General features: G+C 36.3%; 1 protein-coding gene across 5 annotated transcripts in view; it reads left to right on the plus strand.

The window, feature by feature from the left end:
• Positions 1-12,877, plus strand: part of SIPA1L1 (signal-induced proliferation-associated 1 like 1) — a 195,297-nt gene that overhangs the window by 97,370 nt on the left and 85,050 nt on the right. Inside the window, exon 1 of one of the 5 annotated variants that reach the window (XM_014941803.1) lies at positions 5,036-5,132. The exons of the other annotated variants lie outside the window; for them this stretch is intronic. The gene's annotated coding sequence lies outside the window, so the exon portion shown is untranslated. Of the gene's footprint in view, positions 1-5,035; positions 5,133-12,877 lie in introns of those variants that run through there. 5 annotated transcript variants of the gene reach the window in all.

The raw sequence follows: 12,877 nt of genomic DNA on the forward strand, positions 1-12,877 counted from the left end.
CTTTTTTGGCTAATGACTTCATCAGAGAATGAGGGCATAGCATGCTACATACCACAGTAGTGTGTTCTCTGGCCAGAAACGTAGCCTGCTGATCATGGGAGCTCCTTAGTGATGAAGAGGTTTTTTTTCCATTTGCTTAAAGAAATTAATGCCTCTCTACTGCGTATCTTCTGTGGCACAGCCTGGTGTAATGCTTGGTTTAGTTGCGTACAAAGTGGTTATTTCAAGTAATTATTTGACTTTAAAGTCATTGTTATACTAAAAACATAACTTAAAACATTTTTTTTTAACAGCAGAGGACCTGTCATCTCTTAATCCTATCCCCACATTTATATTTTAAAGATATAACAAGTTAGAGGATGAATTATATTAATTCACGTTCTACCAATAAGGCTTTTTTTAAGCAGAAGGGTAGAGTGAGTATGGGTTGAAATCAATCCCTTTTTTTAAAGCCAAACGCTTATAAGCCTGAATTTTGATTTAGACTTCTTAACCTGTTCGTTCCTGGACCCTTGTCACGATGATCTGCTGTCAGAAAAAGACATTCCTAGTTGTTGGCAGGATGTGATAAATAAGGTTGCTTGAAAGGATCACCAAGTCATAATGCAATTATGAGTGTAACCAGAAAGAAAACCAAAAAGGGAATCTTAGTATTTTTTCCTCCTCTTACCCAAATCAAGGCTTTTAAAACCACTTGTAGGAACTTGCATTTTTGTAGTGTCCCTCAGCTTTGCAGTTGTGACTCTTTTACCTGACAGCACAGGAGTGTTTGAAAAAGACTTAAAAAATTTCTTGAAGCTTCTAAGAGCCCAGAGGAGTCTTTTCAAGAGTTACCACTGTATCTGAACTGATTTTAACTGCAAAATATTGTAGTACTGTACTGTCTGCTTACTTATGTTCTGTTTTTGAATAGTGTTATGGATAATAATAATTTACATTGCCAGTTCATGCATAAAAGTTTTTTTACTGAAGTGTTTTCTCCCCCACTCTTGTTGCCAATGTTTCATTTTGCGCAAGTATTTCGAGATATCTGGTAATTCTCTGTATGCACCAAAGGCTTCTCTCTGCTCATTTTCTCCTCTGCTGATTAGCTATTGATCATTAGCTGCAGGAATTATGTTCTAATACAGTCTCTCTGCTGGAAGTTAGGCTGTTGATATAAAATAATATTTGTTAGGATCAATACCCTAGAAATACAGCACTTTAATGCTGCCACTTCTTCTCATCAGTGAGCATCTGTTCAGACTACTCACCAGATTGTCACATCACTATATATTACTAGCCTCTCAAAAAACAATATAGTAATTTGTTGTTGTTTCTAGCAAATATGGATGTATGTTTTTGACCTGCCTATGTAGACATTCCTATATAGGAACGATGATAAAGGTGTATTTTTTGTTGTATTTTAAGTACATACTTTTTAAGCTGCTGTGCTGATACATAAGTAGTTAAGAAATATTTTTTGTATTTATTAATATTTTAAATGGATTTCTATTTAGGAACTTAACTTTTCATGCTAGTTTTGAAAACTGGAAGCTAATCTTGCTGGATGTATTTACAGTCCTTCACAATTAATTCTTATAATAATTTCTGTTTCTCAAACTTCTACTTAATCGATGTACTGTGGGTTGCCTTCCGTCTTTGTAAGGTTCAATTTTAGGTCTCTGATGTCTGTTCTTGATGCTTTTGTTTTCTTCCATGGATATACCTTAAGGGAGCTCTGGCCACTTGTTTTAGGGCCTGTGAGGTAGGTGTGGATGCGTTATTGTGGATGAGAGTTGGATTCTGCAGGTATCACTAGTGTTGTGGATTAATGTACTGCAGCAGAAAGTGTATCAAAATGAAAATAGTGTCCAAACAATGGAAATAAATGACACTTTTGAATTATTGTGCTTTAAAATAAACATTCTTTGTCAGAATTAATTTGATCCCTTCTACGAATTCTTTAGTCAGGATTGCCTTCATTTACTTTGAGTCTATAATTTAGATGGAAACACAGTGCTAAGTAAGAAATGAAGAATTAAAAGATTCTTATGTACCTCCAAAATATTTTTTTAATCTGTTCTAGGAACATACATAGTTTTCACAAAGATACCAGATGTAACCAATCTCCAATAAAATTTAATTCCCACAGGAGCAGTAATCATCATATTCAGTCTATGAAATGTAATGAACTGGAAAATTTTAGCATCCTGTAACGTATTAGCCAGTTATTACGTATATTCAAGAGGGTGTTCTTCGGTGATTCCCTGATGCTGTAATCTCTCAGAGATCATTTGCAGTGGAAGGAGATCCATTGACTGTATTTTCACATGTATTAGCAGCAATGCAGTGTGCCAGTTTCCTTCCATGTGACTTTTTTCCAGCTTGTCTTCCGCTTTTTTTCCTGTCACTGGACTGTCTTCCTTTGTTCACATTTCACATATGCTTTTACAACTAAAATATTTTCTCATTCCATACTTGGAACTTAGTACTTTTCTCCTTGAAGTTAAGTAAAATAAAGTTAGTGGGGGTTGATGCAATGATTTTGTAAGAGTGGGAAGTTATGGTAGCAATTTTAAAACAACATGGTTTGAAAAATGACAATATCAGTTTGTTCCCAGTGCACTGTTTGCACAGTTCATTTAGAGTATGTCAACATCACAAACTGTTGGATTTTTTTTAAAAATAGTAAATGCAGTACTATGGCATAGTAGCAATGCACAGCTCTAACATCTCCTAGCATATGCAGATTTTTCAATTTAAGATAGATATTGGTGACGATGTATATAATGTACTTTTCTTCTTGAAATCAAAGCTTTCTTTTTTAGAAAGGAAGCTTTGTAGTAGCTTCACTATTAGCTGTGATAAATAACATTAAGAAAAAAAAAAGCTATTATGTTTCTGTCTTCCCCAGGCCTATCCTTTTTGTCCTTTGTTTATTTTCTTATTATCTAGATACTCTCAGGCTGCTAAAATAATCTTGTACCTTTCCACTCCTCTGTTTTTGATTTACATCTTCCCATTATCTCATACAGCTTTGCACAAAGGTCTTCTGTTTGGGAGCTGTGGGTGGAGGGTGCCACTCACATTAGCTAATGTTAGCCTAGGGAGTGGGGTTCTGCAGGCTTCCTCTACAATAAGTGAGGACAGAGCCAAAGTCTCCTTTAGGGAGCAATTCAGAGAAGACCTGACTTAAATGCTCGTGTTTTAGATTGAATAAAAACAGACACGGTTTTCAGGGAAAAAGCTTTTTATTAGAGTAGTTGCTGTGATAGGAAAGGTCCTCAAACTATAGTCCTCTTAATGTGATTGCATACATTTGCAAATTGCCAAAACATGAAAATGCTTATTTCGTTGTGATTTGACAGGCAGTCTTGTGAACAGGTGACATCTGAGCGATAGGTGTGAAGTGAGTATTTTGAAGTCAACTTAGTTCTGAAATTAGTTTCCAGAAGATATATTAGTCTATAGCTCCCTAAACCTGCTGTTGGCATCCTTTCCTAACATGCACCTTATCTTGGTGCTGGATTTTTTTCTGTCTTCATTTTATTGGCTGCTCTGACCTAATGACCCTTTTTTTAAAGCCATTTCAGTGGAGTAGCATGTTGATTTTGGAAGATAAATTTGCGACGCAGAAGTAATAGCCAAGTTTTTAATTCAAACTTGTAAGCAATGCAAGTATAACAGTCTTTAAGGGCTTTACTACTGCTTTTCTTCTGAGACAGTAATATAAATAGTATCTATTCCTTTAAGCTAGTTTCTCATATTAATAAAACTTGGTACTTTAATAAATCTTAGGTAAGAACATAAAAATAGCTGTTCTGAATCGGACAACTGTTATATCTCTTTGTATGGAAGAGAAAGGTGGGAACAAGCAGTAGTTACACATCTCATGGTATGTTTTCCTAGTTTCTAGAAGTCTGACTGAAGAACTTTCTCAACTGCATGTTGAATTATTTGCACTTGAAGCCCTCCCTTGATGAGACAATTTTTTTTTCTTATATTAATTTATCTGACCACTTTTTCAGTTCTGTAAGTCTTGGCATCCATAAGTCATGGTTATCAGATTCACGCTTGGATTATGTGTACTTGTTGGTTGCTTTGTTTGAAATCTTATGTTTCTAGGGTAACAGAACTGCTTATAATATTCCAGTAGACGCACCATGACTTCATAGCATGTAACTTCCTTCCCCTCTTCTCCCCTTCCTTTTCCTTTCAGAATTTCTAAGGTTTTTTTTTCTTTTTGGTGTCCTGGAGCATGGAACTAAGGTTTTCAGAGATCTGTTGGCAATATCTGCAAGTGCTTTCTTAAGTAACAAAATGTTCATTAGGCCTTACCATTCCCTCTGTATGGTTAGAGAATGTCTCTCCTCTGTGTATTTACCAACATTGAAGAAGCAATAAGGTGACGCATGTAATTCAGTCATTATCAAGAGATATCTCTGCAACTCTTTGCATTCCAGCTGTTGTTGAATCTTTTGTTACCAGCTTGGGTAACTGTACATTAAAAGCAGACTTTGGTGTCTTACTGTATTTTCTAGATTACACACAAGCCAGTGTTGGTAACCTCTCTCCTCTGTGGTAGTGACAATGTGAAAGTCCTTTCCCTTATATCCTATCCTTATTCATTTAGTCATTCATGAGGACTTCCCCTTTTATCTTCTAATTGTCTTTTTTATTTTCGTTGTCTTTATCCTCTAATAAGATAACTTGCTATAGGAAATCAGTCACATGTGAAACAAATGTGTCTCATGCTGGATGATTCCTTGAAAAAATTGTAATAGATCTGTAAGGCAGGAATTCTTTCCCCATTACATCACTCTGTTTTGATCTACTGATTTTGGCAAAATGAATTATTGTATTTATTTTCCTTATGCTTAGTTTGATGATCACAAAGGGGACTTGGAAAATTTTTGACCAGTCCAGAACGTCACGGGTAATGGGAATGTCTTTTGAGAAATCTTACAGCGGTAATATCTTCAGTTGCTCTCTTGATAATTCTTATCTTTGCAGAATAAAGAATTATGAACCTTGTGTAAACTCTTGAATTGTCTCGGGACTCTGAATTCTTCTGAAACTACTGGTCGTTCCTGTTAGCCTGTAAGAAAGGATGATTTTCAACTGTTGGCTTATGTACCAAATACAATAGGGTGAGTTGCCCTGAGCAGTTGTTGCATCTTTAATACAAGATTAAAATGAATTGGAAACATCTTGTCTGGCTGTAAAAATTCTCTGGTGATATTTTTACAGCAACAGTTTACAAAGAACAGACACTTAATTATGTATGTGAAGAAGTCTAAAGACTCAAAATCTGTTTTGCTCCACTGCAGAATTTCTGCCTTCCAGTAATTGTATTTTTTTCATTTTATTAAAAAAAAAAAGATTCTACTTTACTCCCACTTCTGAGGTAATGAACTACTCAAGAGTATCAGAAAATTCATGTGTTTAATTTCAAAGAGAGATTCTTTATTCATTCCTCACAGTTTATGTGTTTTAAATTTTCAACTAGAATGATTGCTTGTCCTCAGTGGAAACTTCTGACAAGTCTGTATTAAGTCCAGGTGAACAGAAGTTTATCTAAAAGCTTTACTTTGAAGAAAAACAAATATTTTCTTTATAAAAGCTGGTATTTTGAAGCACTTCTGTGATCTTAGGAGTCCGTGCTCATCAAGCAGTTTTAAATTTGTGTTTTTATTTTAAGCCATGTCTCACTACTCAAAAATCAATTTTTTGGCTCACTGAATTTAGTAAATGATAACTGAAAAAAGTATCTGTAGAACTAGCCATGCAATGTTTTCAGGTGTAACAGCTTTTTGCTGCCTGTGATCTACTCCAAATAGATTTGTCTGCTGTAATCTCTTTGCTGTGCTGAGGGAAGGCTTGAGAATTAGAGGAGATTTAGTGAGGGTTATAAACCAAATTGAGCTGATGGGCTCTGATTTTTTTATTTTATTTTTAATTCTTTTTTCTTTCCCCCTCCCGAGCCTCCCCCAAACACATACGTGCAGATAAGTCAGCTTAGTTACACTGGCATCTTTGTGTAAAATCCTAGAGGCTTAAATTTACGTAGGTATTGAAGAGGATTTCCTTCAGTGAAAAGGATAAATTATGTTTTGGGAGCTCTGGTTTCCCCATCTGCTTGGGTTCTTAGTCTCTTGGAAATCTCCCTTCTCACCAGGCCTGTGGAGGTTCAGAAATTGCCCCTGCTGGCAGCAAAGGGCTTTTGTTTGGTCTCATCTCGTGAGAGACACTCCTCACATTCATGTTTCTGCAGAGATTCAAAGGCTGTGGCTTGACACCATGGGGCTTACAAGTGAAATAATGGTAACGCAACAGAGTTCTTAAAAGTGTGTAGGAACTGAATTTTAGAAGTCTGCTGGTGGTGTCACTCTGTCTCTGCACTTGCAAAGCAATGATTTAAGTGTGACATCACTACGTTTGCCTGTGTTCAAGCCCCCGGTTTTTGGGGGTAGGTTTTGCTGCAAGATGCTTGTCAAAATAGACCCTATGCTGCTGCTGTCATAACCAAGGGGAAATTTTGCTTTATGACAAAGACTTAGCAGTGGTAAAATCACACTGGTTACTGAATTAGCTACTGAAATTGTCATAAAATACAAGCATTTTTCTTAACGGTTGTCCCCAGAAAAAAACAACTGTCTTCCAATACAGAAAGATGAGTTACTCTCAATAGTGATGATGTCACTGAGCAAAGTGGCCTTAAAGGAAGGAGGTGTGAAATCATTTAGTCTTTACAAGGTGAAATCAAGACCTAATTTATTTTGAAATGCAGCAAGCAGAGTGTGGAACACAGGTACAATCCGTTTCTGATCAGAAATCCCAGCAAGAAATTATTTGTGATGCTTCACAGTTACTGACGTTTTCAAGTAGTTTTCAGATATTGATCTGGCTAACAGATAATGTGTGACACTGGTAAAATTCCTGTTTCAAAGTAACAGAAGAGTCTATAAAAACCAATAAAGCAAGCGTGCATGCTGAAGAAGATGCAGCCCTGTGAATTGAAGCAGGCACATTTGGCTTCCAAGTACTATTTGTGTTACTAAAAACTCCAGAAAAATCCTAGCAGGGTTTCAGCTTGCGAAGGAGAGATGTGGCTCCAGCTGGTGCGGTGGGAATGGTTTCAGCTCGGTGTGAGCGGGGAGGCGTGCCAGCCTTCCAGCTCTGCTTCCTCTAGAGGCTCTGCAAGGACCTGGGGTTGCGGTGACAAGCGGAGCTGAGGAGAGTTCTGCAGGTGTTACCATGCTCAGCACAGCACCAGCCACAGCCTTTGTACGGATGGATGGCTCAAGCCGATTCCTGTGCTTTAAAGTTTGCTGTTAAGGCTTTTGCAAAGTCCTGCGTGGCTGGGGATAGTCACCCCCTGACGTGGACACCTCGAGGGTGAGAACTCTTGCAAGGGTGGTATTTCTCTTTTTCAGAAAGGGTTAAGAAACATTCTTGCTGAACTGTTATCGACGTGATTTTATATAATGAGCCATAATCAGAAATAGTATGCAAGGCTGATTAAGGCTGTTGATGCAGTGAAACAGGAATACACCCACACATGTACTTTCTGTAGGTAATTTGCTTTTGAAGGTTTAGTATTGGAATCTAAATGATTACAAATCTGTTTTCATTTTATGAACTGTTTTGCATGCATGTAAACCGGGAGCAGATGTAGATAGTTCCTTTTACTGACCATAGCTGGAAAAAAAATATAATGCTAAAAGGCTTTTGCGTCATACTTCCTTAGTTTTACATGCAAAAACCTCAAGTAGAAGCACCGGGGTAGGTATGATTGGGGCTCAGTTAGAAAGAGGTAGGTTTATTTTTCCTGTTTCTGCCAGATATTGTAGCCCAACTTACAGAAAAGACAATAATAAATCTTCTGAAGAATAGATTCACTGGTCTTGGGCTGAAGGGCAGTTGTAAGACATCTGTAGTGTTGTGAAACCTGAGGTGTACCTGCATGGACAAAGGGGCAGGTCAGACACATACAAATTTACTTAAGCTTTGAGATAACCAGCAGCGTTCAACCATCCATCTAAATTTGCCTCTTCTGTTTAAAGATGTCTGGATGAAGTGCCAGTACTGCTGGCATATGTGTGCTTGTAATAGACTGATTCTTATTTAAATTGCAAAGTGTGTTTTTTAGGTGTCAGTGCCACCTTGCTTGCTCTTTTCAGTTTGTATCCTGCTTTGCCAGCTTGACTGTCTGGATTCGTGACCAGAATTACTTATGTTGCTTCTCCATGATACTGCAGTGTGGTGTGCGTTGCTTTACACGATGGGTTGTGAACAAATTTTCACAATCGCTCCTTAAGAATTGGTGTATATGGCCAGCGAGGTATTCTGTACTCTGTGCAGTTACTGGACATAACTCCGTGCCATCAGTGGGTGATTTGAATAGCTATCTTCAAAATTTAAGTACTGCCTATTTGGATGTTTTCAATTGCTTTTACTCTATAGTGTGTTAGAACTATGGACCGTAACATACCTATGTCATCAAACCAAAGGATGTCATCTACCTGTTGCTCACTGCTGAACTATCTACATAAGAGAGAATTTCTAATTAATGAAAATGCCTTTCTTGGCTTTCCACATGTAAAGAACTCTTCCTCTATTTAAGTCTTCTGAAATCCAACCTGAACACCCACTCATAGTGCAGTGCTTACAAGAAATGAATCAACCAAAATATTTATATCTAGCTTTATTATTTTCTAAACAATAAATGTTGCAATCATGCAGCATGCAGATTGCTGCTGAGTAACTACGTATTTTGGCAGGTAACTTTTTTTCTCTTTCCACATAGTTTTATTCACCTTTATTAGGACTTGAAACGTTTTAGATATAGAATAATAATTTATGTACAGCCAGTCTGGCTTTTGTCTTGTGTGCTTGTGTACATTCCCACATGCAAAAGGAGAGTGCTATTGGCATATTCATTCATTTAGCAAAGTACAAGGCTTGTGTAGTTGTCCCGTGTTTCCTGCTGGGTTTTTAGAGCTCTTTACTGATTTAGCCATCGCTCTTTTGCATTTCACATTGAAAGCTTTAGACATCTCTTTCAGTTTTTAAGGTGATACCATTAACGGATGTAACACTCCTCTTTATCACCAGCTGCCTAGGGCTCAGAAATGCATTTCAGTTGTTTACAGATCTTGTCCATATTTTTTTGATAGATTTTTCATCCCAAAAAAATTGGTGAATGCTTGCTTAAAAGAATGTTTCTTTTAGTCTTAATTTTAAAGGATGTTGCAAGTATCTACAGGAAAATTAACAAGAAAACGTATAGACTGCTATGTGGAGGCTGAGCTGTTTATTCCTTTATAGCCATAAAGATGACATTTTGCGAAATAAATGTGTAATACGTGTGGTTGTCAAGGGACAAAAAGCTCTTTATATGTGTTTTCTCAAAAATAGCGAAGTGAATTATCCCCAGGGATCTCTGATGTCCCACTTGCTTATATTATATAAGAGTTGGAAGCCTGAAAGCTTTTTTTTTCTGGTGGATTTATGTGCCTCATAAGTTCAGATGTACACGACGTGTGTCCAATGGTAACCAAAGATGGTTTTCCTTTTTGGTCTGTGGGATGATCCCCGTGCTTAGTGCTGAATGAAACCAAACATAGTAAACAGTTGTATTTTTTGGACAAAGATCACAATCTTTTTAGTTTAGGAATAGCCATTATATTACAGGACTCAGAGGGGTTGCTGTAAGCACTGCGCAAAGAATTTGTAGTGACTTACTGAATCAGTTGGCACACCTTTTATGTGAGTAATTTGTCTGAAGAAAAATGTTATTTCATCTGGTTATAGGTTTTATTTGCATTTTTATTTTTATTTATTTTATGTGCATAAAGTAGGCTCCAGAAAACACAAAACACAGTTCCAGAAAAAAGAATGTACCCAATGTTCAGTTTTCCCCTTTGGGTGGAGTATATTGGAGAAATTCAGCATATAGCATATGCCTATCAACATCAGTAAAATACCGGTCTAGATGTTTGCTGCTGATAGCGATTTAGAATCCTTTGCAAATTAATACGTAACTAACTTTGAAGCCTGTTCCAGTGACAGGACACCAGTGTCTGGCTTGTAAATGGGACCGCGTGTCTGCGAGTTGAATGATTGCAGGCAAAGTACTCATGGTCTGAGAGAAAAATCAGAAGAACGGAAACCATGGGAGAGTGAAGAGTTGCTGAAGTCATTCTTGCTTTCATATAAAGTCTGTTGCTTCCTAACTTTTGGTTTTATCTTCTAAGATCAGTATCTGAATAAGAACATATTTATAATTTATTTGTTTCTTTTAACTTACTTTATTATTAAGGGCTTTTTATTTCTTTTGGTTTCTTTATTCTATGCTTTCAAATCAAGTTCCTTACACTGATACACCAATGGTATTTTGAGGGCTTAAAAGTATAGTAATACAAAACTTGTCTTTTTACAAAAAGTAAATTGGCATAGTGATGAAAAGACTATTACTAGTTTTCAGGTTTTTCCCAAAAGGATTTATCGTGGAAGGCTGTGGAGGGTGCAGCTGAATGCATTTCAGTTTGAATGTTCCATTTGCTCAGTCATTAAAAAGAAATCCAAAATATCGCCCAAGATTTTGCTTACAAGTCTAAGGTTTTTAATTGACTTCATTTCTTAATTTTGCACCCTTGACTGTAAGTAGCAGTCTATGGAAGCAGAAGCTGCTTTACATCTTGCACAGATTATTTGAGGATTACATGCTTCCCTGTCTGTTTGGGCCTGTGAACTGTTAAAAAGTTCTACCTCTTACTCTCTGTAGCCCTTGTATGATTTCATAGTCTGGACTGTGATTTTCAGTATCTTTATTTTTATGCTGTCTTTACTTGAGCAGAGTTTCAATAATCTCAATACCCGATACATTTCTGTTGTGGAGTCTGTACTTTTGTCTGTATATAGTATACTCAAACTTGCTTTTGAGAGTTAGCATTAACGTCTTGCATGTAAATATATGTAGATATAAGTATACAAAAGAAAAAAGTAAATTGGCATAGTGTTGAAAAGAATATTACTGAGTTTTCAGGTTTTTTCCCAAAAGGATTTATAGTGGAAAGCTGTGGAGGGTGCAGCTGAGTGCATTTCAGTTTGAATGTTCCATTTGCTCACAGTCATAAAAAGAAATCCAAAATATTGCCCAAGATTTTGCTTACAAGTCTAAGGTTTTTAATTGACTTAATTTCTTAATTTTGCACCCTTGACGGTAAGTAGCAGTCTATGGAAGCAGAAGCTGCTTTACATCTTGCACAGATTATTTAAGGATTACACGCTTCCCTGTCTGGGCCTGTGAACTGTTAAAAAGTTCTACCTCTTACTCTCTGTAGCCCTTGTATGATTTCATAGTCTGGACTATGATTTTCAGTATCTTTATTTTTATGCTGTCTTTACTTGACCAGAGTTTCAATAATCTCAATACCTGATACATTTCTGTTGTGGAGTCTGTACTTTTGTCTATATGTGGTATACTCAAACTTGCTTTTGAGAGTTAGTGTTAATATCTTGTGTGTAAATATATGTAGATATAAGTATACAAAAATATGCTTGGTATATATACCTACACACAAAAGCAAAACACCTTTTTTTAGGGAAAATAACTTTGTTTATGCTATCTATTTAGATAGACTAATGGACATTTTTAGTAGGTGGGGGGGCACTTTTTTATCTGTCTGCTTTCAGAATGTTGTAATTCAATAGTAGTTTGAACTTGTTTTTCACTTTACAAACATAGTGCTTGATTTTATCTGTGTAACTTCCAATTGCTTTCTGTTGTTTTTTCTAATGTGCCTGAACTGTGATAGACACGAGGAATAATCTGCTTTGTGTTTTCAGACCAGTAGATAAGAAGCAAATTCATTGAACAGCTATTACCTGTTTGGAAGCTTAAAAAAACCCACAAAAACTTGTCTACTTGGTGAGATGCTCAGCTGTCTTTTGAGTGGTTTTTGAGGGAAGAAATTCAAATCGAATATGTGGTATACTCAAACTTGCTTTTGAGAGTTAGTGTTAATATCTTGTGTGTAAATATATGTAGATATAAGTATACAAAAACAAAAAGTAAATTGGCATAGTGATGAAAAGACTATTACTAGTTTTCAGGTTTTTCCCAAAAGGATTTATCGTGGAAGGCTGTGGAGGGTGCAGCTGAATGCATTTCAGTTTGAATGTTCCATTTGCTCAGTCATTAAAAAGAAATCCAAAATATCGCCCAAGATTTTGCTTACAAGTCTAAGGTTTTTAATTGACTTAATTTCTTAATTTTGCACCCTTGACGGTAAGTAGCAGTCTATGGAAGCAGAAGCTGCTTTACATCTTGCACAGATTATTTGAGGATTACATGCTTCCCTGTCTGTTTGGGCCTGTGAACTGTTAAAAAGTTCTACCTCTTACTCTCTGTAGCCCTTGTATGATTTCATAGTCTGGACTGTGATTTTCAGTATCTTTATTTTTATGCTGTCTTTACTTGAGCAGAGTTTCAATAATCTCAATACCCGATACATTTCTGTTGTGGAGTCTGTACTTTTGTCTGTATATAGTATACTCAAACTTGCTTTTGAGAGTTAGCATTAACGTCTTGCATGTAAATATATGTAGATATAAGTATACAAAAATATGCTTGGTATATATACCTACACACAAAAGCAAAACACCTTTTTTTAGGGAAAATAACTTTGTTTATGCTATCTATTTAGATAGACTAATGGACATTTTTAGTAGGTGGGGGGGCACTTTTTTATCTGTCTGTTTTCAGAATGTTGTAATTCAATAGTAGTTTGAACTTGTTTTTCACTTTACAAACATAGTGCTTGATTTTATCTGTGTAACTTCCAATTGCTTTCTGTTGTTTTTTCTAATATGCCTGAACTGTGATAGA

This window comes from Calidris pugnax, unplaced genomic scaffold (assembly GCF_001431845.1).
Source record: "Calidris pugnax isolate Ruff unplaced genomic scaffold, ASM143184v1 scaffold56, whole genome shotgun sequence".
NCBI classification, from domain to species: Eukaryota; Metazoa; Chordata; class Aves; order Charadriiformes; family Scolopacidae; genus Calidris; species Calidris pugnax.